This window comes from Salmo trutta, chromosome 7, assembly GCF_901001165.1.
Source record: "Salmo trutta chromosome 7, fSalTru1.1, whole genome shotgun sequence".
Classification (NCBI taxonomy): domain Eukaryota; kingdom Metazoa; phylum Chordata; class Actinopteri; order Salmoniformes; family Salmonidae; genus Salmo; species Salmo trutta.
The window spans coordinates 37,836,378-37,860,310 of NC_042963.1; the positions used below are offsets into that span (position 1 = coordinate 37,836,378).

A 23,933-nucleotide genomic window follows, 5' to 3' on the forward strand; every position below is an offset into this window, starting at 1 on the left:
TTCCAGTTCAGTGACACTTTGGTATTGAATGTGAAATGAGTGATTATGATGAGAGTGACACCAGTCTGATACTTTTACCATTCTAATTAGGATTAGCTACAAACAGCTTAGTGATTATGTGGAGGCCCAGGTTCTTTAGGAAGAGAAAGGGGCCCCTGTTGTCTCATACCAGCTCCTCAGACTCCTCCAATGTCCAAGTCCAGATGCCCATAAACTGGATGAGGGTGGGGTACCCTATAGTTTGGGATTGGGGTTGGTGTATGCCTTAAACAAACTGCTGTACCCCCAGTCTGAAGAAGTGGGGGGGTGAGGATGTGTAGAAGGGGGTTGTAGGATACATTACATCAGCCTGATTAGGAGTTTAGGCATGACTCAGGTCTGACGGAGAGAGCGGGCAGCTCTCGAGTGATACTATTTACATCCCGGGAGAGAGGTCAATGGGTCAGAGAAGTTCACAGGACCCATGCCTATTCTCATGCTAACGGTTGATACACTCACTGGATAGAAACATAAACAATTCCTATTCTCTCACTGTGAAACTTACTTCCAGCCCCCACTGACTGCTGAATTGGAAAATAAACACAATCTTCCGATTCTTTCATTTACTACTTTCCATATACATTTTTTTAAATTATTACCTTTTCACAAGACAACATGATTTTAACATTATGCAATCATCAATTATCAATCATAAAATAAACAAAATTGTAGTTACTACAGTATTATACAGATTACCACATATTATGCTTGAAATATGCCTGAAATACTGTGTGGTAAATATCCCAGAAAAATGTCCCAGTATTGCTCCCTCCAGTAGTCTCCTGATTGTGGTGAATAGGCTGTAATCACTAGTTAGTTTAGTTAGTTCATCACCATGTAGTGTTTGGTAAAGTCTGGTCATCAAAGACCTCCCCAAGCCTCTGCCTGTCAATCTCAGCCAAGCGGTCACTGGGGAATGGCAGGAAATAGCCACTTAATTACTGGCCCTTGATCTCTGGCTGTGACCCCTGACCTTGATATCTCGCTGGCACTGTTTATTGTCCTCTGGGGGACTGTCCAGAGCTTGACCTCCTGACCCCAACCTCTAGCCGCCACAAGGACATTATATCAACAGGTCCTTGTGCCTCGGACCCACTTTGTTTCATCAAGGAGTATGCTTTCATCACCTCAAGCTGCTAATTTAACTGACTCAATACTAACAAAGGAGGTGGAGAGTAGGCATACTTTACAATAAATAAATATTACATTACATTAAATTATAATAATATACATATATACATTTTTCTGTGTTTTCCTTTGTTGTCCAGTCAAATGAGACAAATTACGTCCACGTGTGATCATAAACTACAATACAGACTATTATATTCATGATGAAGAGAGCTTGCTGCCTTATATTTCAGGAAATATTTTTATACATGTGAAATACATGTGAAATATCACAGTCAATGCACAATTTGTAAGATTACTTGTGCAGTTGTGTAAATTCTGTCTTTGGGAGATGCAAGAAAATATCATGATTTATCAATTTAAGAAAATATTTGTTAGATTTTTTTTCTAAGTGAATAATCATAGTTTATAACAGTTCTGCAATTTGTATTACATTTCAATGTATTTCAATAATTTCACTCCAACAAAACATCAATATTTGCACCGTTTTTCAATATAAATTAAGCAATATCCTAGACAACTTTGTAAGTGTTATCAACAATACCAATGATAAGCATTAATTTACTACATTTTGTCTGTCACCAACAAACATGTTTTGACTATAAAACACAAATAAATAATCCCCTCTTGACCTTACTCCTGTCCACGTGTTGTTGAATTTGGACTGATTGAGGTCAAGGGTGAGATATTGTAGGGTCCATCGAATCAGACCTACACTATAATCCTAATCCAGATTTGGTGTAAAAAAAAATGGTGTCACTAATCAAGTCTGTTAAATCAAGAATTAGGAGCAGTCTCTTGTCAGAGTAAACAACTACATCAAAACATGATTCTAACTTCAGATTTGACCTATTTCAGAAATTATAACGTTCAATATGAGAATATTCTATTACATTATATTTAGCCTACTAATTGACATTTTATCACGTGTCTGAGGCATAGAATTTCACACAACAAATACAGAATTCGTATTTTCTAGCACTTTTTCGTATGTTGTCTAGGCATACGTTTTAACACAGTACAAAATACCCTGCCACCCTGCAAATGCCAATTTTAATATCAGGGGAAATGTAGTAATGCATGTGCTTGGAAGGCCTAATGTTTGGTGTAGATTCCGTGCACGTCCTAACGTCTGGTCCTCACGTCACTGCCATTCAGTAGCCTAATGGCAGCTGGCGGTGGGGTCACGCGGAGACACTTTCTCACACATTTGCGTGTGAATCTGTCAAAATACCAGACAACCTGATTGATACGAACCACTTCCAGAACGCACCGTCCGTCTCGTCCACAATTGTTTTTTTACTCCCACCTGCATAAATTATTGTGTTATAAGCCTAAATGCAAAAGAAAAGAGCTGAAGCCTAACCAATTGTATTTCAACAGTGTTGTTTGTGTGGCGCTGTCCAATGTACCAATGTACTTAAACATGACGGCTAAATTATAGGTTGCTTGCTTAGTTGACACTGGCCAGTTTCAAAGTTTTTTTGCAGCATGGTAGATTACAATTATTTTCATCACCATACTCCTGTGCTACTTTTCTAATTCCAGTTTGGTGCAGGTGTCCTTAGTCCTACTCCCCACCCAATGTGTTATTTTGGTTCCCTACATTTGCCATCACTTAAAATATTGATAAACATGAAGCAAGACACAAATTATCATTGTACAATGCAAATTGCATAATTTTATTGAAAATAATGCGAAATCACTTTCTTCAGGGTTTGTAAACAGCAATGTCATCCACATAGTTGCATGCATGTACACGTACACGCATGCACACGTACATGCACACACACATACAGCAATGTCATCCACATACAGTGCCTTTGGAAAAGTATTCAGACCCAATGACATTTTACACATTTTGTGTAACAGCCTTATTTTAAATTGGATTGAAGAAAAAAAAATCCTCAGCATCTACACACAATACCCCACAATGACAAAGCAAAACACTGGTTTTAGAATGGAAAAAATATATATAGAAATACCTTATTTATATAAGTATTCAGACCATTTGCTATTAGACTCGAAATTGATCTCAGATGCATCCTGTTTCCATTGATCATCCTTGAGATGTTTCTATAATTTGATTGGAGTCCACCTGTGGTAAATTCAATTGATTGGACATGATTTGGAAAGGCACACACCTGTCTATATAAGGTTCCACAGTTCACAGTGCATGTCAAAGCAAAAACCAAGCCATGTGGTCGAAGGAATTGTCCGTAGAGCTCCTAGACAGGATTGTGTCACGGCACAGATCTGGGGAAGGGTACCAAAACATTTCTGCAGCATTGAAGGTCCCCAAGAACATAGTGACCTCCATCATTCTTAAATGGAAGAAGTTTGGAACCACCAAGACTCCTAGACTTTCTAGAGCTAGTCTCCTTTCCAAACTGAGCAATCGGGGGAGAAGGGCCTTGATCAGGGAGGTGACCAACAACCTGATGGTCACTCTGACAGAGCTCTAGAGTTCCAGAAGGACAACCATCTCTGCAGCACTCCACCAATCAGGCCTTTATGGTAAAGTGGCCACACGGAAGCCACTCCTCAGTAAAAGGCACATGACAGGTCGCTTGGAGTTTGCCAAAAGGCACCTAAAGGACTCTCAGACCATGAGAAACAAGATTCTCTGGTCTGATGAAACCAAGATTGAACTCTTTGGCCTGAATGCCAAGTGTCACGTCTGGAGGAAACCAGGCACCATCCCTGTTGGGATGTTTCTCAGTGGAAGGGACTGGGAGACTAGTCAGGATTTATGTAAAGATGAACGGAGGAAAGTACAGCGAGATCCTTGGTAAAACATGCTCTAGAGCGCTCAGACTGGGGCTAAGGTTAACCTTCCAAAAAGACAACACCCCTAAGCACATGTAACAGTATAGCTTCCATACCTCTCCTCGCCCCAACCTGGGCTTGAACCAGGGACCCTCTGCACACATCAACAATTGACACCCACGAAGCATCGTTACCCATCGCGACACAAAAGCCACGCCCCTTGCAGGTCTCAGAGCAACTACTTCAGATCTCAGAGCAAGTGACGTCACCGATTGAAACGCTATTAGCGCGCACCCCCGCAAACTAGCTAGCCATTTCACATCGGTTACACACACAGCCAAGACAAAGCAGGAGTGGGACAAGCGGGACAAGTCTCTGAATGTCCTTGAGTGGCCCAGCCAGAGCCCGGACAAAGCTGTACATCCATGCTCTCCATCCAACCTGACAGAGCTTGAGAGGATCTGCAGAGAAGAATGAGAGAAACACCCAAATACACGTGTGCCAAGCTTGTATCGTTATACCCAAGAAGACTCGATGCTGTGATCACTGCCAAAGGCGCTTCAACAAAGTACTGAGCAAAGGGTCTGAATACTTATGCAAATGTGATATTTAAGTTTTTTATTTTGAATAAATGTACAAAAAATGTAAGAATCCTATTTTTACTTTGTCATTTTGGGGTATTGCCTTCCCTGTGGCTCAGTTGGTAGAGCATGGTGTTGCAATGCCAGCATGGTGTGTGCAATGCCAGGGTTGTGGGTTCAATTCCCATGGGTGGCCAGTACAAAAAATGCATGAAATGAAATGTATGCATTCACTCTGTAAGTCGCTCTGGATAAGAGTGTCTGCTAAATTATGTAAATGTATTGTGTGTAGATTGATGAGGGGAAAAAACTATTTCTTCCATTGTAGATTAAGGCTGTAATGTAACCAAATGTGGAAAAAGTAAAGGGTTCTGAATACTTTACAAAAGGCACTGTACTTGCATACAGGTGCACGCACATACATTTGCAGTACAAATACAGCTGAGTATATGACTGTCACTTGTGATTTGAGAGCATAAGTGGGTTCATAATGTTTTTCATGATTATTTAATTGAATCAGTAAAAGAACAACAAAATGAATCAAGAATGAAAGTCAAAGTGTGAATGTATTCCATGAAAGAAATATCAGATTTCTCCAGTATTTTCTAGTCTCTTGTGATTTGGTTCTGGGTGCTGAGATTAGTATTTTCAGACATTGTCCCGCCCCCATTCTTCTATAGAAGGAGATTTTTTTTGGGGGGGGGGGGGGCAACGTATCTCTTAAGCAGTGGCGGTTCTAGCTTGTATGGCTCCCTGGGTGAATCCCCCGTTCAGCCCCCCCCCTCCAAAAAAGCAGCACCATTCTGCACTAACTGTAATTTTTATTCGGACATTTGGAACAACACAAATAATCATAGCATTTAAAACTATATAAATATATACAAAAATAAGACTCAAATAATAAATATAAAAAAGGAGTAACAAAGACAAATAGAAACAAATTGTAGTAAAAAAGAGAATCAAATCATTACACTAATACCCTATTGCTAACAAAAAACACAAATAAAGCTAAATTGCACAAATCTTCCCTCTTCCTTGTCGTGGTCCTCTGGTTGTATAAACTTTGTATGACAGTGACAGAGATGGTTTCCAACAGTCTGATGGTTGTTTAGTGGTTTGGTCCATACTGTACCAGGAACACCAATCCCTCCCTACTGACCACTCCACATCCAAACCTGAGAATATAGGACAGAAATAATGGTTAAGAATCATTAGCATTAGAATGAGGACAAGAGCTACAAAACCTGCAGTTAATAGACAACCACACGAGCACACACACACACGCACACACGAATGTATGCAAGCTTATTGGCAAGCTTATAGGAAGCTCAGATGCTCAATCAAGCAGAACGACACCCTACAAGGTTTGACTAGAAATGCATTTCACTGCCTACCCGAAACACTTACACAATCCATAACAATGCCAGATCCTTGGTCAACATGATAGCCACCTCCACAGTCCACAATCAATATTTAGGCTACCATAACATAATTCATCTTTATTTTTTTTTTCATTTTAGACACTTTCAAACATTTATTCAAGCCTGAAAATGCAAACAGTATTTTTCAATATTTCGGCAAATAGGCCCTGCATGCACTGCGCTGTATGCGTTTCCTCTCCTCCATTTTAACTCTGTATGAATGGAGCTCTGTAGGCTTTAATCACTTCAGGGAGCCAGCCCAAACTCTTTCTCTGTCAATTTTCACCCACTCACCCATTCAAACAGTCTCTTTCTCTCACCAGCCCCACAATGCAGGGTTTGTCCTCTCTCTCTTTGTCCACCTCTGATATATTTTTTGACTGCTCCCTCTTCTCAGACGGCATGCAGCGTATGCAAATAGAGACCCTTTCATTCGCAAGACCCCTCTCCTGAACGGGTACAACCTCGAAGGGGACCACACTCACACACGAACAGACTTACAAACGCAAACACTGGCACATACAGACTGACATACCAGTTATTTTACACTGAAAAGTAAAACTTATCTGTCCTGGCCTTACCACAGCCATAAGGTGGTTCTGTAACACTAGAGGATTATGCCATCCAAATGAATCCTCAATTCAACACAACAATATAAGACAATACAACAGAAGCATACTACTTCAAATATGCGTAGGCAAAGCATGCATTGAGTGGCAGAGGGAAAAGTTTTAATATAGGGCCGAGGATGCATGGATTCTCTTCTATATGGTGAGGGTGTTGTTGTAGACTTTGAGGTAGAGTCTAGACAGGGACCAAGGGTGGGGGTTACCCTACACAGATCTACAGAGGGGTAGATTGAAGGAGGGGCCAGACTGGAGCTATGGAGCGTAGACTGAGTACTTGGGTTTTGGGGGTGAACTGTGTGCCTATGGTGGGCTAGATTGTGTGTCTGAAGTTGGGGTGCCAGTGGGGGTTGGGTAACTGGAGTTGTAGTGGGGGGTGGAGGGATAGACTGGAGCTGTAGTGGGGAGTGGAAGTGGAGGGATAGACTGTAGTTGTAGTGGAGGTGGAGTGATAGACTGCAATTGTAGTGGGGTGGAGGTGGATGATAGACTGCAATTGTAGTGGGGGTGGGGGATAGACTGGAATTATAGTGGGGTGGAGTTGGAGGGATAGACTGGAATTGTAGTGGGGTGGAGTTGGAGGGATAGACTGGAATTGTAGTGGAGGTGGAGGGACAGACTGCAATTGTTGTGGAGGTGGAGGGATAGACTGGAATTGTAGTGGGGTGGTGGGACAGACTGGAGTTGTAGTGATGTGGTGGGATAGACTGGAATTGTAGTGGGGTGGTGGGATAGACTGGAATTGTAGTGGGGTGGTGGGATAGACTGGAATTGTAGTGGGGTGGTGGGACAGACTGGAATTGTAGTGGGATGGTGGGACAGACTGGAATTGTAGTGGGGTGGTGGGATAGACTGGAATTGTAGTGGGGTGGTGGGATAGACTGGAATTGTAGTGGGGTGGTGGGATAGACTGGAATTGTAGTGGGGTGGTGGGATAGACTGGAATTGTAGTGGGGTGGTGGAATAGACTGGAATTGTAGTGGGGTGGTGGGATGGACTGGAATTGTAGTGGGGTGGTGGGATAGACTGGAATTGTAGTGGGGTGGTGGGACAGACTGGAATTGTAGTGGGGTGGTGGGATAGACTGGAATTGTAGTGGGGTGGTGGGACAGACTGGAATTGTAGTGGGGTGGTGGAATAGACTGGAATTGTAGTGGGGTGGTGGGATGGACTGGAATTGTAGTGGGGTGGTGGGATAGACTGGAATTGTAGTGGGGTGGTGGGATAGACTGGAATTGTGGTAAGGAGGTGTCTGATGAGCATAAAGACCTCCCTCCCTCAGAGCTGACATCTCCCAGCTCTGGGCCTGTGTCGTGTGTGTGTGTGGTAGGGGGTTGATGTGTCTTAGACAGCTCTGACAGCTCAGCCTTCTCACTGGTGCACTTCCCTCCCCTAGCAACCTCCACAGGGGTCAAAGGGAAAAACAACTCCTCCGCACCACCTCCAAGACCACCTCTCCCACTGGCCAGAGACCAGGCAGCTTGACAGCCATGAACATGAACTTGACGAACTTGACTAATAATACAAAAAAAATTTGAAACAAAGAAGCCTGCTCATTATATAACTTTTGATAAGACGGTGATATTTGTCAAATATAAATCGGGTCAAATAATATAGAATCAGTAGTAGAATGATAAAAATGGAGAAAGAACCAGTATGCAGTATCAGTAAGAACTGAGCGTTAGAAATCTATAGTGTTGTACTTGACACTGGAAAACTGACACTCCTCTTTCTAAGTGTTCCCCGCTTCACTCAGTTCGCAAACCTGAAGAATTTCAGAGAAGGAAAAACACAATAATTACGGAACTGTAGATAATACTATACAGTAGCTATACATCTTCAAATCAGATTAAGAGATATGCCAAGATTTTTAAAAAACAGGTCACCCCATCCTCCCTCCTCCAAACTTCATCTTCCCTTAGTGTGATTATACAGTATAAGAGTACTGTAAGCTCAGTCACCTAATTCTTATCTACTTTCATTGGAGCACAGAAGACCCCTGCTCCAGGACTACTAGGGGCAGACAGACATAATCTGAAAAGTCCTGGATATTGAAACTTCTCCTGTGTCTTCCTCTATAAGATACTTAAGGACAAGGCTTTGTGCTAGATTAGTCTCGGCAAGAGTTACATTAAGGAGGCCTGATGAGGCCAGCCTGACCCACATTGGACCCACAAATAAATGCGCACACACCCAGAGACGACCCATGAGCCAGGGTTAATATATATCAGAGTGAACGTTTATACTATCCACAGCGCGAGAGAGCAGTCCAGAGAGGAAACTGGGGAGCTGTACTTATTTCATTACCGGTTTGTGGACTACTTAACTTACATATAGAGAATGGGAAGTGTAGGAACACACATATTTGGGCTCCTGAGTGGCGCAGTGGTTTAAGTTACTGCAGCTCAGTGTTAGAGGTGTCACTACAGACCCTGGTTAGATTCCAGGCTGTATCACAACCGGCCGTGATTGGGAGTACCATAGGGCGGCGCGGGTTTGGCCGGGATAGGCTGTCATTGTAAATAAGAAGTGACTTGCCTATTTCAATAAATAAACATGATCACTTTTTGGTATGACTCTGAATCACTGAAATAACTCCAAACATTAGAAAATACTTTATTCAAATAATAAAATCAATTTAGAAAAAATATCCAACAGGTCCAAAAACCTCAAACAACAGTTATATGATTCAATTAATGCTTGGCTATAATATATTTTCTAATTCCTTCTGTGGTGGTCACCAAAGCCCACACATTACATCCCCTATACGGATAGCTATGTTTGTTCAGATTAAGGTCAAATCTATGGTTGAGGTATGCATACACAGGAGGGGGAATCTTGGGAACATTTAGATCCCAAATCCTCTTGACACCATGTCTTAGTGCCACTGACCTCCATGACCAATCACTGAATGGACATGGCCACAGTCTTGATTGAAACCTGGGTCTTTGTTTAAGAACAGATTTAAGTCTTCCTCCTTAAGCATCTCAATACTAGCACGTTATATTGACCATCAAGCTATTTGACTTGTTTTGCATCATTTTGGTATTTTGTGTTAGAGTTGATTTCTGTTTAGATAACAATTGAGGTTTTACTTCCATACCAAATTCATATGATTTGGAACTGTTGGACAGAATGTATTTCATATGAACTAACTGTGTTCTTTCCTTCATTTAATGCAACGATGGCTTAGTGTATCATTAAAGAAAACACATAGGGGAACAGTGCATGTCTGTGAACACTGAACAGATATGCATGGACAGTACTGGGGCTGGATGGGGGGTCTAAATGCATGCATGCACGCTTCCAGTATTTGAAAGAAAAACCTGTCTCCCTAAATACTAGTAGAGTGAGCATGAATACATTTAGATCGCCTGACAAATCTGCCTCGGTCGCCACTGTGCCCCTGCCAACGACTGTACCATCTGTCACATAGAGCTGCACACACACACACACACACACACACACATGTATCCCCCCTAATGCTCCATTACTGACATGCAATTCAACCCATAGAGATCCTTTGGAAGAGCGTGCGTCTCACTGTTCCTCTACTTACAGTAGCTTGTGCTCTACGTGGGGAGACAGAGGGAAGAAAGATGGCAGCTCACCCTCTACACACTGTCACTTGTCTCTCTCCTCCTCTCCCTTAGCATCTCGCTGCATCTCTCTCCCTGTCCTTTCCACCCATCTGTCTTTCCCCCTTTTCGATGAGCAACTGTCATCAGAAATGGCATTCTATAGCTGTTTTTACCTTGTCAAAAAGCAGATTGTCTGTCAAACAGGTTTTCTTTCTCTCTTTGTTTGCTATAACGCGGTACACCACTTTAATAGAAAAAGAGATTAAGTATAATATGAGCAAATTGTCTCTCTCTTTCTGTCTCCATCATAGCTCCACTTATGCCGTATAGACATAAAACAAATCGCCGTAATGCAGTTACAGTATATATAGAGCTGTGAGTATCATTCATCTGAATAAAAAGGGCAATACATTATGGGCTGGTTCTGATTAAGTCTGTTCCTGGACTAAAAAGCATGCTCAATGGAGATTCTCTATTTAAAGTGTATTTTAGTCCAGGACCAGTCTTAATCTGGGTCTGAGAAACCAGCCTTCTAAATATAAACGGCACATTCGTTAAACCTGCATGATGAAGAATTTGAATGATTAGTCCGCTGTTTAAACACACAGGTTTGCTGACAATGCTCAGTCAATCAATACATCACTTTTCATCTACACCCAAATTGACTACTATACCATTAGATTCCCTCTGATACATCCAGTGTTTCAGTGTCTTTTCTTTATCTTTACCTGGTTCCTTTGTGGAACCTGTACCATGCGCCCCAGAGATAAACAGAGAAACATTAGGTAGAGGAGGAGAACTTGGCAGAGAGGAAGCACGTCAGACCCACTGATAATACTGAAACACTCCCTGGCTTTGTCTCCAAATCTATTTTATCACTTAAGGCAACACAATCCAGAACGCAAAATACAATATGTTTCTCATACAATCAAAATAAGAGTGATGAGTAACATTTCACATGTATTGCAACTTATATTTCTATCATATGCCAGCTTGGTGCTGTGTATATTGTCAGCGTACATATAATGGCAGTAAAATCTCCTATACGTTTGTCAAAGAATGGCCCAGTCCACAGGATTTACACCCCTTTTAGACATGCAGAGCAGATTGAATAGTCAGGTGGCACTCTGGTGTGTAAACCTGTGTAAACCTACCCACCATCCCTCAGCCACCCAGCCAACATATCAAATGCACATATTAAACACACACCACACACACATTAAACTCAGTCGCTCACCCTTCTGATCGGCTGTGAAAGTCTAATGTCTGTGGCATCTGCTCATAGTCTAGTCTGGAGGGCCTTTCCCACCCTGCCCCCGGCCCCAGGCCCTCCAGACCCAGGGCCCGCCGTACCACCAGCCCTTACAATGGTGGGAAAGCATGGGCTTTTTTGAAGGGTGGGGTGTGTTAAGAGGGGGTAGGGGTGGGTGAACAGCCATTGAGGGGGAGAGAAAGTGGGGCTGAATGATAATGTGAAAACGGAAGGCTCTGTTCATTAACACGCGAATTCAGGCTGCAGCTGCACACATTGGCCCTTAAAGCACACTCTCTCTCTCCCCGTTTCAGGTTGTGGCAGAAACCGCCAGGGGCACAGGGTGTTATTTATACCAGACACAAGTCTGATTTTGGTGTGAGTGTGTTTTGCATGTTCATAGAGCTTAATTACCACAGTAGTGGATACATTGGAAGTCATTTGATTAGGATGGCGAACACACACAACCATTGCAACAACCATGAATCAAGGCAGTTGTGCAATATATGCAATGCTATTTATATAATATTTGTGATGATAATGGCTCCGTGTCTTATCACCAATATTTGGGAGTAGAGTATATACAGAAATGTGGGAGTAATTTGTGAGTAAACTATGCTCACACAGATGCAGACACGCACACATGCACACACACCACACACACACACACATTTGATTCAATTTTTTTTTTATATAGATTAATATTAATAAAATAATAATTTGAGAATGGCAACACACAATGCAATTAACAGCTGAGTATGAGCCTTCCCTGTTTTACAATCGAACCTGCTCCTGTGAGTCGCTCTGGATAAGAGTATCTGCTAAATTACAAAAAATGTAAATGTAAATCGTGCTTGATGTGTGTTTGATAATCTCCCACAATATCTAAATAATTATTCTAGATCAATTATCATTCAATTACACAGTAGTGTGTGTTTGATGTAGTAAGATACAACAACTGTACTGTATATTAGTCTTCATCTGAACAAAAACATAATGAGAAAAAGCCAAAGAAGATTGAGAATTAATTAATAACTATTTGCATCAAGCAAACCAACCATTAACACAACCCACGCTAGCTTATTTTCCTAGAGCACAAAGCCTTTAGCCTTTCAGAACAAAAATGTCCCTGCCACCCTCTAATACACAACAAAGAATAACCAACTATATTGTCAAAATACGGTTACATTATTACATAACATAATCAAGGGCTTCTCAGAATAACATATTCTACTTGAGTGGGAGGAATAGGCCTTCAGCATGTGTTCCTCTACTGTAAACTAGGAAAAGACGTTGGGGGCGGGAGGGGAGTAAAGAGCAAAAAGCTGCCATGACAAGAGAAAATGGCAGGCTTTCCTGCAATCCTCCAATCGGTGCCAGCTCATTCATTTTGTTTGCCTCCCAGCCCTCTGCCTCCTCCACCTCGCCCCAACCCCTTCTATTCAAATTAGTAGGATCAGATAGGCGAGGGAAGAAGTGTGAGGTGTGAGGAAATAGGGAACACCCTCCTCCCTTCATCACCCCCTAACTATTTTTCACCCCCACCGCTGGTACCAAACACAGGACCAAAATGCAACTCACGTCGTATGCCAGCCCAGCCATCTTAGGCGCTGCAGCAATGTCTCCCAAGATGGCTCCTCTCTCTGCTCTCAGCGTGCCCATCCTCTGGAGATCTGGCTTTGTCCCCCTCTTGGCATAGGCACGGCGTCTCTTGTCTCCCATTTTGCAGTACAGATGGCATTAGAGGCCGGTGGGTAAAGGGGGTGGGGTATTGTGTGGCAATTCACCTCCTCATTCGCTTTTTGTTGATGATTCTGTCCCCTATTTGTGCTCCTTGAACACACCATGTTGTGAACGAGTCGCCTGTGAGGAAGGCAGGTGGAGGAGAGAGGACATGAGAATTAATACTAAAAACAGACACTATGATATGAGGTTATCATTGCAGATATGAAACCATGGCAACTACCTCTGCAGTTTATTTATAAGAGACAAATGTGAACACAACATTCCTGTATTGTTCCTTTAGTTATAATGATAACATACAGAAACCAATTCTACAGTGATTTAGTAATTATTTCATACCATACGTCTAATACACATTCTACTAACACAGTGATTTAGTAATTATTTCATACCATACTTCTACACACATTCTACTAACACAGAGGTGAATTTTCTGTCAGCTGCCACTGGAAGATTGTATGGTAAGCACACGCACACACGCCTCTCCCAGAAGCCTCTCCCCAAATCATAATTGTTACATCATACAACCAGGCTAACAACACCACAATTAATGGAATCAAATGAAATCTATATCATTGCAAGATTTTGTGATTTTGTGATGGCATACAGAATTCCCAGAATACTGTGAAGACCACACTGAGTGAAAGCTTTGGTCCATGCCTGCAAGGGAAAAGACCTTGGAGTTTTCGCATAAATCCAATCTCCCTATTTGAATCAAAGCAATTAGCCAGGCATGGGCTGACAGTGAGCTTCGCTGCAGCAGGTAGTTAAGGGGATGAATGAAAACTCATCTCACTTTAGAGCTCTCTAGGCTTTACAATCTCAGTTGCTTAATTCTCTGGCCAAAGCATACAGAGTAGGTGAAGTACCAAGTTCAGATGTTCAAGCCCTGTATCCTGGATGCCCCTGCCCTTGTTATTGAGAGGTCAAGGTATTGGTAAAATTACTCCCAAGCTCTCAGATGCACTTTAATTTTAACTGCAGTCTGCAAGTGTTTTTCTTACCCATGAGTGTATTCTTAGAGTAGGCCTAAACCATTCAACTTCAGTTGCATTGCTAGTGTATTGTTTATTCAAATAGCCTACACTGCCTGAAACACTTAGTGCTTTGACCATTATTTCAAACATCCTTACATGTTTTGTTTTCCTAATGGCTTGAATAAGGAATAGGCCTACTGTAATATTTTGCCAAATTGTAAAAGAGATTAATTTCAGTTAGGAGGCCTAATTGTGTACACATTGGTGGTGATGACAAAGTGTTGGCAGGGTGGTGGTTTAAGTTGAAACGCCGCCAGAGAGCGCGCGCCGTTCTCTCCGAGTGGGCGCGAGCTGTTTAGCATTCAGCACCATGTTCTAGAAGGGACGGGACAGCTCCCAAGTGGCCAGGCTCCGCGGATAATCGCCCCAAGAAGACAAACTAATCCAACCAATCGAAACAGATTCATACAACCCCGACTAATGCCACCAACCAAAATTAAATCGAAATCGAAAAACATTTGTCAACATCAGGCCCTAGTATAAGCATTTACATATGTCCCACCAATTTTTTAGTCATGTGCCTGTATAAATAGCTTTTATGGTAGCACCAAGCCATAATAAAAAATGCAACGATGTTTAACTATATATTTATTACAAATGTAAAGAGAGGCCTGTAGTCCTTATTAGGCCACAAACATAGTCATTAGGAAACTGCCAAATATGCCAAGAGAAACTGTCGAGAGGGCCATATCAAAACTAAGAAATGTTTTACGATGTCAGTGAGTTGGGAGAAAAGTAGGCTAGGCGTACATCTGTTCATATTTTTTTGTCTTCAATTAAAAAGTCTGCCATTTTTTATTGTTGATTTGATTCGATTTGTAAGCGTTTTACAAAATATTAAAAGACCATAATTTTGTACCAATTTCATTGCAAGCAGTGTGACAACAAATATGTTAATTGTTTTAAAATTAACAACATGACGTGTTGCTTACCTTTGAGGTGGAACTTGGCGAAACTTGTCAAAAGGCCTAACTTAGTTGTAGGCATACCCTAGGCCTTATTTTCCACCAGAACAAGAATGTGGAAGTAATTTCTACTTTCGGTTATCTAGCTTTATGACAGGTATTTAACACTCATACAGCTAGATAACCAAAGACAGAAAACGACCTCCGGTTCACATTTTCGTAGACTACTTTGTCTTGCTGCCTCAGACTCATGACGGATTGGTGAGCGGGTAGTGATCGCGTGCTTCATCAGACACCTTAAGAGAGGAAGGAATGACATGTATGATTTAAATATGTTTATGACCATTAGGCTATACATTTCCTTTAAAATGATGGCCAAAAATAAGAGGGGAAGAATTATTTTCTATTCTAGAGATGTCAATTTAATCTATTCGTAGATGTCTATGTGGCGTGAAGACAGGACACTGACAGCAAAGCAACAAAGTAATTTTTAAAAGACCAATAAGACCTGGAATAACATGGACTATAAGTGGGTTTATACAGTTTAGCCTGTAATTACAATATAGCACCACTTCTTTCAGGCTATGACAACAAAAAGGCCTATTACTGATATACATTATTATTAATAGGCATGTCATTCGATTATATTTACTTTTCTAATATCTATAATAGATTCAAAATAAAATATAATCAATATTAAAGTTCCATTAACGAGTAGCCTATAAAATATCTAGGGCTACAATCGATTCGAGTTAAAAACTACATTGCCTTTGATTGAATAAAAAAATATATGTATTTGTAGCTTACCAAAACAAAAACAAAATAAAAAAAACAGTACGAACAGAGAGGTTCATCATTTGTTCTACGTAGTGTTTGTATCATTGGTGCATGCGACCTGGTTTATGTTGAGCCTATAGTTCTCTGTCACCAAATTAAATGAATCAAGTATCGTAATTTAGGAGATATCTCGACAACATTTTGGAGATGTTTCCTTGTCAATTTGAGATGTTTTCATTTATCTCGGAGAGAGAAAAATAATGTATATTTTCCTGTAGTCTAGTATGAAATCATAGTCTAGTACAATAGTATATTATTGTGTTATCTTAAAAATGACAATTGTAATCTTAGTAGGCAATTCAGTAAATGTGATGTGAAAAGTGTTGATTAATTAGCATGACACTGACCTAACCAACAGGTACATTTAATTTGGCTAAAATAATTGGACAACACTTACACAGAAATTAAACTATTGAACTTCCACTGAAAAAAAGGCAAAATTACATTTTTATTTACGAAATTACTAATTAGTTGTGTAAGGGTTTAGGCTGCATAGGGTAAACTGGTTTTGTTTGCATTTGGACAGTTATTTTCCTTCTATACATTAATAAACAGGTTACAGAACTTTAACCAAATTGAACAGGTCCTTGTCTATAATCAAATTACATAGGCATATAGACAATTGAAAGCAGGCCTAGGTTTACTTGTATTCTGGGAGTCTTCTTAAATGCAATACTTATTTGTTGTGTATATAATTTTAAGAACAACAACACTAGGCCTAGTTGTGCATACTAGCTTCAAAGACCAATGTGCTCATAGCCTATTTAGAAGTTTAACATATTTAGAGGATGACTTGGACGTGCAATAAAAATGGAGAACAGATCGTATGGGTCTCGGCCCTTTACCATGCTTCGGTTCAACCACGTTCCGATCTAAAAACGACCGACCCGCTTACAAACATACAAGACATGAAAGGAGACTTATTTAACAGACTATCATGTGATTGCAGAGTTGCCTTTGTGTGCTTCTAGGCCTGGTCACTTTTAATGAAACTTCGTGCCAATGACCTGTTTTCTGAACCAAGGGCTATTCTCATCAAAAGCAAGGCTATAGCCTACAAAATTACTGTATTGTAATCTATTACTGAAAATAACACAGTAGGCCTACATTGTTATAACACTTTGGACAATAATGTAGGCTTATTTTATATTTGATGTAAAGAAATAACATATACCCCAATCTGCTCAATGTCACCGATGCCACAAGCGCACGCCTATTTCTGAACATGGCACAACTAAAAACCGATAATTGTAAGTAAAAGGCGACCACCAGCAAATCAGACACATCCAAGGTAGCAGGCAGACCATGGACATGACTAGAGAACAGATTCATTGTAAGATGCAATCAATCCATGGAATAAGATACCATGTCAGTTCTTAGTGATGCTGATATGGCTTACTTATGTTTTAGGTCCAAGAGGAAGAAATATATTTTTGGAATCCCCTTTATTCAGTCTTCAGTTCTATCTTCCCTCCAAGTGCGTATGTCTGGTTAATTCGCGGGCTCACTCTTCATCTGTCGATCCAATCATTGGATTAATACGCACCGTCTTCTCCGGGTTAGTCCGTCTCCTTCACTAGTCCTCCGAGCTCTACTCGCCTGCTGCGTGCGTCCTCTGTTGACAATTTACGGCCGCCGTGACGTCATTCCAGTGGCAGCTTGTTTTATGTCCAATCACAGAACCAGATGTAACCAAAGGTTTTTATGTGCGCATGTGTTAGTAAGGTGCATGGGAGCCACGGGTACAAGTCTTTACATTTCTTATTAACACTTATTGAGTTACTCCATTATCAAGTCAGTGCCAATTGCTACACCTTGGGAATCCAAATGTGCCGGTTATTGAAGCGTTATTGTATGCTTGCGGTTATGATAAGGCAATGCAACCTACACGGAGCAATCTACAGTATAATATATTTGGTGATTCCCAGTTATGGCTTGCTTCTTACAACAAACGTTATGACTCATGTATACTCTATAAATGTAGGCCATCACGTAGCCATATAGGGAAAGCCATCACGCAGACAGAAAACTAAGAGGTATTTGTAATAATTTATGCGTAGGCCTAACTGGTGCGTAAAATGCGATTTTTCATCCAGCAACATTGATTACAATATGGCAACGTACACGTAGGTGATTGATTAATGTCATAGTAGCCTAATTCAGTAACATTAAATTCTAACTGCTTTATGGCTGAATGATGACTCAATTCCTATATGGGAGTTTATATTTGTTTCCCTGACGTTCGAAGCCATTATATTATTTGAATTGGTGGAATTTGAACTCAGACTTTATTCTTCCATTTGACTAATCTGCCATGAATGAAATTATGACTTTTCTCTCAGTAGTTGGTCCAATGTTCTGGTGTTTATTTTGTTTGTGATCACAAACAACACTTATTGTGGTGTACGTTGAATATATGTCCCTATAAACTTTCCAATTAAATAGATGACTAATGCGCGTTGAAACAGCCCATATGAGTGATGTTTTGAGAATGACTGTGTCCAAATAACTGTTCGAGCTTGGATATTAATTTCCTGTCAAAAGGGACATGACTATCTCACAAAAAAACTGTGAGCATGTAGCCTACAGTTAACCACCTTGCATGGTTTAACTGTATCGCCAATCAGCCAGGTGGTTCAAGATTGACGTCAAAATTGGATGTCTATGCATGTCCTGAGGACGTCAGGAAATGCCTTCAAAACTAGCCACTAGGGGCAAAAGTGAGCACTATTACCAGAGTTTCTACACCCGGTTGAACTGTAACTCAGTAAAATCGTTGAAATTGTTGCATGTTGCGTTTATATATTTGTTCAGTATGTGTATATATCCATACTAGTCCAAAGTTTGGACACACCTACTCATTCAAAGGTTTTTATTTATTTTTACTATTTTCTACATTATAGAATAATAGTGAAGACATCAAAACTATGAAATAACACATATGGAATACTGTAGTAACCAAAAAAGTGTTAAACAAATCAAAATATATTTTAGATTTCAGATTCTTCAAGGTAGCCACCCTTTGCTTTAATGGCATTCTCTCAACCAGCTTCACCTGGAATGCTTTTCCAATAGTCTTGAAGGAGTTCCCACATATGCTGAGCACTTGATGGCTGCTTTTCCTTCACTCTGCGACCCAACTCATCCCAAACCATCTCAATTGGGTTGAGGTCGGGTGATGGTGGAGGCCAGGTCATCTGATGCAGCACTTCATCACTCTCCTTGGTCAACTAGCCCTTGCAAAGCCTGGAGGTGTGTTGGGTCATTGTCCTTTAAAAAAATAAACGATAGTCCCACTAAGTACAAACCAGATGGGATGGCATATCGCTGCAGAATGCTGCTGTAGCCATGCTGGTTACGTGTTTCTTGAATTCTAAATAAATCACTGACAGTGTCACCAGCAAAGCACCCCCACACCATCACACATTTTACATTACATTTTAGTCATTTAGCAGACGCTCTTATCCAGAGCGACTTACAGTAAGTAGTGAATGCATACATTTCATTTCATTTCATGCATTTTTTTTTTGTACTGGCCCCCTGTGGGAATCAAACCCACAACCCTGGTGTTGCACATACCAGGCTGGTGTTGCAAACACCATGCTCTACCAACTGAGCCACAGGAAAAACCACACCTCCTCCTCCATGCTTCACGGTGGGAACTACACTCTGCGTCTCACAAAGACATGGCGATTGGAACCAAAATCTCAAATTTGGACTCTTCAGACCAAAGGATAGATTTCCACCGGTGTAATGTGCATTGCTCATGTTTCTTGCCCCAAGCAAGTCTCTTCTTATTATTGGTGTCCTTTAGTAGTGGTTTCTTTGCAGCAATTCAATCATGGAAGGCCTGATTCACACAGTCTCCTCTGAACAGTTGATGTTGAGATGTGTCTGTTACTTGAACTCTGTGAAGCATTTATTTGGACTGCAATCTGAGGTGCAGTTAACTCTAACGAACGTATCCTCTGCAGCAGAGGTAACTCTGGGTCTTCCTTTCCTGTGGCAGTCCTCATGAGAGCCAGTTTCATCATAGCGCTTGATGGTTTTTCCGACTGCACTTGAAGAAACTTTCACAGTTCTTGACATTTTCCGCATTGACTGACTTTCATGTCTTAAAAAGTAATGATGGACTGTCGTTTGTCTTTGCTTATTTGAGCTGTTCTTGACTTGGTCTTTTACCAAATAAGGTTATCTTCCTTAAACCACCCCTACCTTGTCACAACACAACTGATTGGCTTAAACACATTAAGAAGGAAAGAAATTCCACAAATGAACTTTTAACAAGGCACACCTGTTAATTGAAATGCATTTCAGGTGACTACCTCATGAAGCTGGTTGAGAGAATGCCAAGACTGTGCAAATCTGTCATCAAGGCGAAGGGTGGCTACTTTCGCCGCCCTTAACCAATTATCGCCTCCTTCTGAAAATGTTACTTTTCCAAGCCAAAATCTTTTTTTAGCCTCCTTGAGAGACATGCTAAGCCCTGTACTCCCTCCACTTCAAACTCGGTCAGCCCAAACTGTTCTTCTAACTGAAGTCCACATCAAATGGCATTACTGGTGTACAAAAATCGCTACAACGTCCTAGTTGAGAGACCCCCAAAAAACACAGCTCAATCAAAACCGGCAAATGTATAGCAGAGCACTTTTGACACACCCACTCCTTTCCACACGCCCACTAATTTCCTTTCGACACACACACTTGCCCATACTCCAATCGCCATATTGGGATGCAGCTACCCCCTGTCACGCCCTGATCTGTTTCACCTGTTCCTGTGATTGTCTCCACCCCCTCCAGGTGTTGCTTATTTTCCCCAGTGTATTTATCCCTGTGTTTACTGTCTCTCTGTGCCAGTTTCTCTTGTATGTTTAGTCAAGTCAACCAGCGTGTTTTTCCCGTACTCCTTTTGCTATTCTCCTTTTTCTAGTCCTCCCGGTCCATCCTGGGTTGGAGCCCATTTGCCATTCCCACTGCTTTCAAGCAGCACAGCCTTCCTCAAGTCATCTTCCTCTGGATGCTAACAAGACTGTGGATGTCTCTGCTATTCCCACGGAATACCATGACCTCCTGGAAGTGTTCAGTAAGGCACGTGCTACTTCCCTTCCCCCGCACCGTTGTTATGATTGTGCAATTGACCTTCTCCCAGGCACTACACCACCTCGGGGGTTGATTTGTATTCTCTGTCTGGACCAGAGACCAAAGCTATGGAGGAGTACATAGAGTCTCTGGCCACTGGGGCCATCCGTCCGTCTGCATCTCCTGCCAGCGCAGGGTTTTGCTTTGTGGAGAAGAACAAGACCCTGCGTTGACTACCGGGAACTTAATGACATTACTGTCAAGAATTGTTACCCCCTACCTCTCCTCGGTGTTTGAACCTCTCCAGGGGGCCACCATATTTTCCAAGTTGAACCTTCGTACTGCCTAGCACCTGGTTTGGATATGCGAGGGGGATGAGTGGAAGACAGCCTTCAACACAGCCAGTGGACATGAGTACCAGGTCATGCCATTTGGACTTGCCCCTGCTGTTTTCCAGGCTTTGGTCAATGATGTGCTTCGGAACATGCTAAACCGGTTTATGTTCGTGTACCTTGACGACATCCTGTTTCCCCCCCCCAATCTGCACAAGAACATGTTCATGTCAGACAGGTCCTTCAGCACCTCCTGAAGAACCAACTGTTTGTGAAAGCCGAGAAGTGAGTTCCACCGCTCTACAATCACCTTTCTGGGATATGTCACTGCTGAGGGCAATGTTCAGATGGCTCCTGGAAGTGTGAAAGCAGTGGTGGATTGGCTTCAGCCAACATCCAGGGTGCAGTTGCAACGGTTTCTTGGTTTTGCTAACTTCTACCGGCGTTTAATTCGGGATTACAGCACCCTGGCGGCCCCCCTTTCGGCACAACCCCTTTCAAAAGGTACCGTTCAAATGGTCTCCTGCTGTCAACAAAGCCTTTGTGAAACTGAAGCATCCTGGCAGTGAAGATGGCGTTGGAAGAGTGGAGGCATTGGTTGAAAGGAGCAGAACAGCCGTTGCTGGCCTGGACCGACCATAAAAACCTGGAATATCTCCGTACAGCCAAGCGCCTCATCTCCAGGCAGGCCCAGTGGGCCCTCTTGTTCGCCAGATTTAACTTAATCTCCTACCGCCCAGGGTCAAAATGTGAAGCCTGACGCCCTCTCCCGCCTATACAGTTCCTCTGCCACGCCCTCGACCTCTGAAACCATTCTCCCTACCTCATGCCTTGCTACCACTGTGGATTGGGTTATTGAGAACCTGGTCCGTGAGGCACAACACTCCCAGCCCTGAAGGGGACCCGGCTAACTGGCTGTTTGTCCCTAGTCCAGCCCGGGTCCTGGAAATGGGCTCATTCCTCTAGGCTGACCTGTCATCCTGGGTCCCGTCGTACACTAGCCTTCCCCTGACAACGTTTCTGGTGGCCCACAATGGTCCTTGACGTCTCTGCCTTCGTCGCCGCATGCACAGTGTGTGCTCAGCACAAGACTCCACGGCAAACTCCTTCTGGCCTCCTTCAGTCACTACCGGTCCCTCATCCTCCCTGGTCACATATCTCTGGACTTTGTCATTGGGCTCCCTCCGTCTGATGGCAACACTGTCATTCTGACAGTAGTCGACCGGTTCTCCAAGGCCGCCCATTTCACCCCTCTCCCCAAACTACCTTCTGCCAAGGAGACGGCCCAGCTTATGGTGCAGCATGTCTTCCGGATCCATGAACTCCCAGTAGACATGGTCTCCGATCGGGGTTCTCGTCTCCGTTCTGGCAGGCATTCTGCACCCTTATTGGGTCGTCGGCCAGTCTGTCATCCGGATTCCATCCCCAAACTAACGGTCAGTCGGAGCGAGCCAACCAAGACCTGGAGACCACCTTAAGGTGCCTGGTCTCAACCAACCCCACTACATGGAGCCGTCAACTGGTCTGGGTGGAGTATGCCCGGAACACCCTTCCCAGTTCTGCCATGGAACTCGCCCCATGGAGCACTCAAAACGGGAATCAGCCTCCACTCTTTCCGGAACAAGAGCAGGAGGTCAGCGTACCCTTGGCCCAGATGTTTGTCCACCGCTGTCAATGTACCTGGAGAAGAGCCAGGGCGGCTATTCTCAAGACCAACTCCAGTGTGTACTGTCACGCCCTGATCTGTTTCACCTGCTCCTGTGATTGTCTCCACCCCCTCCAGGTGTTGCTTATTTTCCTCAGTGTATTTATCCCTGTGTTTACTGTCTCTCTGTGCCAGTTCATCTTGTATGTTTAGTCAAGTCAACCAGCGGGTTTTTCCCGTACTCCTTATCCTATTCTCCTTTTTCTAGTCCTCCTGGTTTTGACCCTTGCCTGTTTCTGGACTCTGATCTGGTTTTGACCTTTTTTGCCTGTCCACGACATTCTCTTGCCTACCCCTTTGGATTATTAAACATTGTAAGACTCCAACCATCTGCCTCCTGTGTCTGCATCTGGGTCTCGCCTTGTGACTTGATAACCCCCTTCTCAGATTGTTGACAACATTTAAGCTATATTTGATCTCCAATGTTAATTGAAAACATAAATACATTTGCACAATGCACACATTTCTCACAAATACATCCTTACAGTTGTTGGTTAGCTAGAACATTTTAGCCATATTTGCATAGACGTGACAGTCAAAGCAAGACTTGGTATCAAGAACAAGATCAAACGAGCCACTTATGATTCAACACATGGCAGGCAGTTTCTTGTCATTGTTGCTAGCTATCTGACCATCCAGAATCACAACAACACATGGACTTCTGCCCCACTGATGTATGCTCATCGTTCGTGACGCTGTCAGCTAACCCAGTTCTTGCCGGTGACCCTACCAGCGCTCCAAGACTGACCTACTGGTGTCCACGCATTCCACTCCCTTTGCACCACAGTGGCAACATTTTAATGCATTTGATTTTTTTATGTAGGCCTACATTTGACAAATTATGAAAAAAAATTCTCACAACATGCCCACATGTAGTCCAAATAGTTGAATGTAAATG

At 42.4% G+C, this 23,933-nt stretch overlaps 1 pseudogene; it reads left to right on the forward strand.

The window, feature by feature from the left end:
* LOC115196605 (DNA polymerase subunit gamma-1-like) overlaps positions 1 to 23,933 on the forward strand; it is a 57,065-nt pseudogene that overhangs the window by 12,252 nt on the left and 20,880 nt on the right.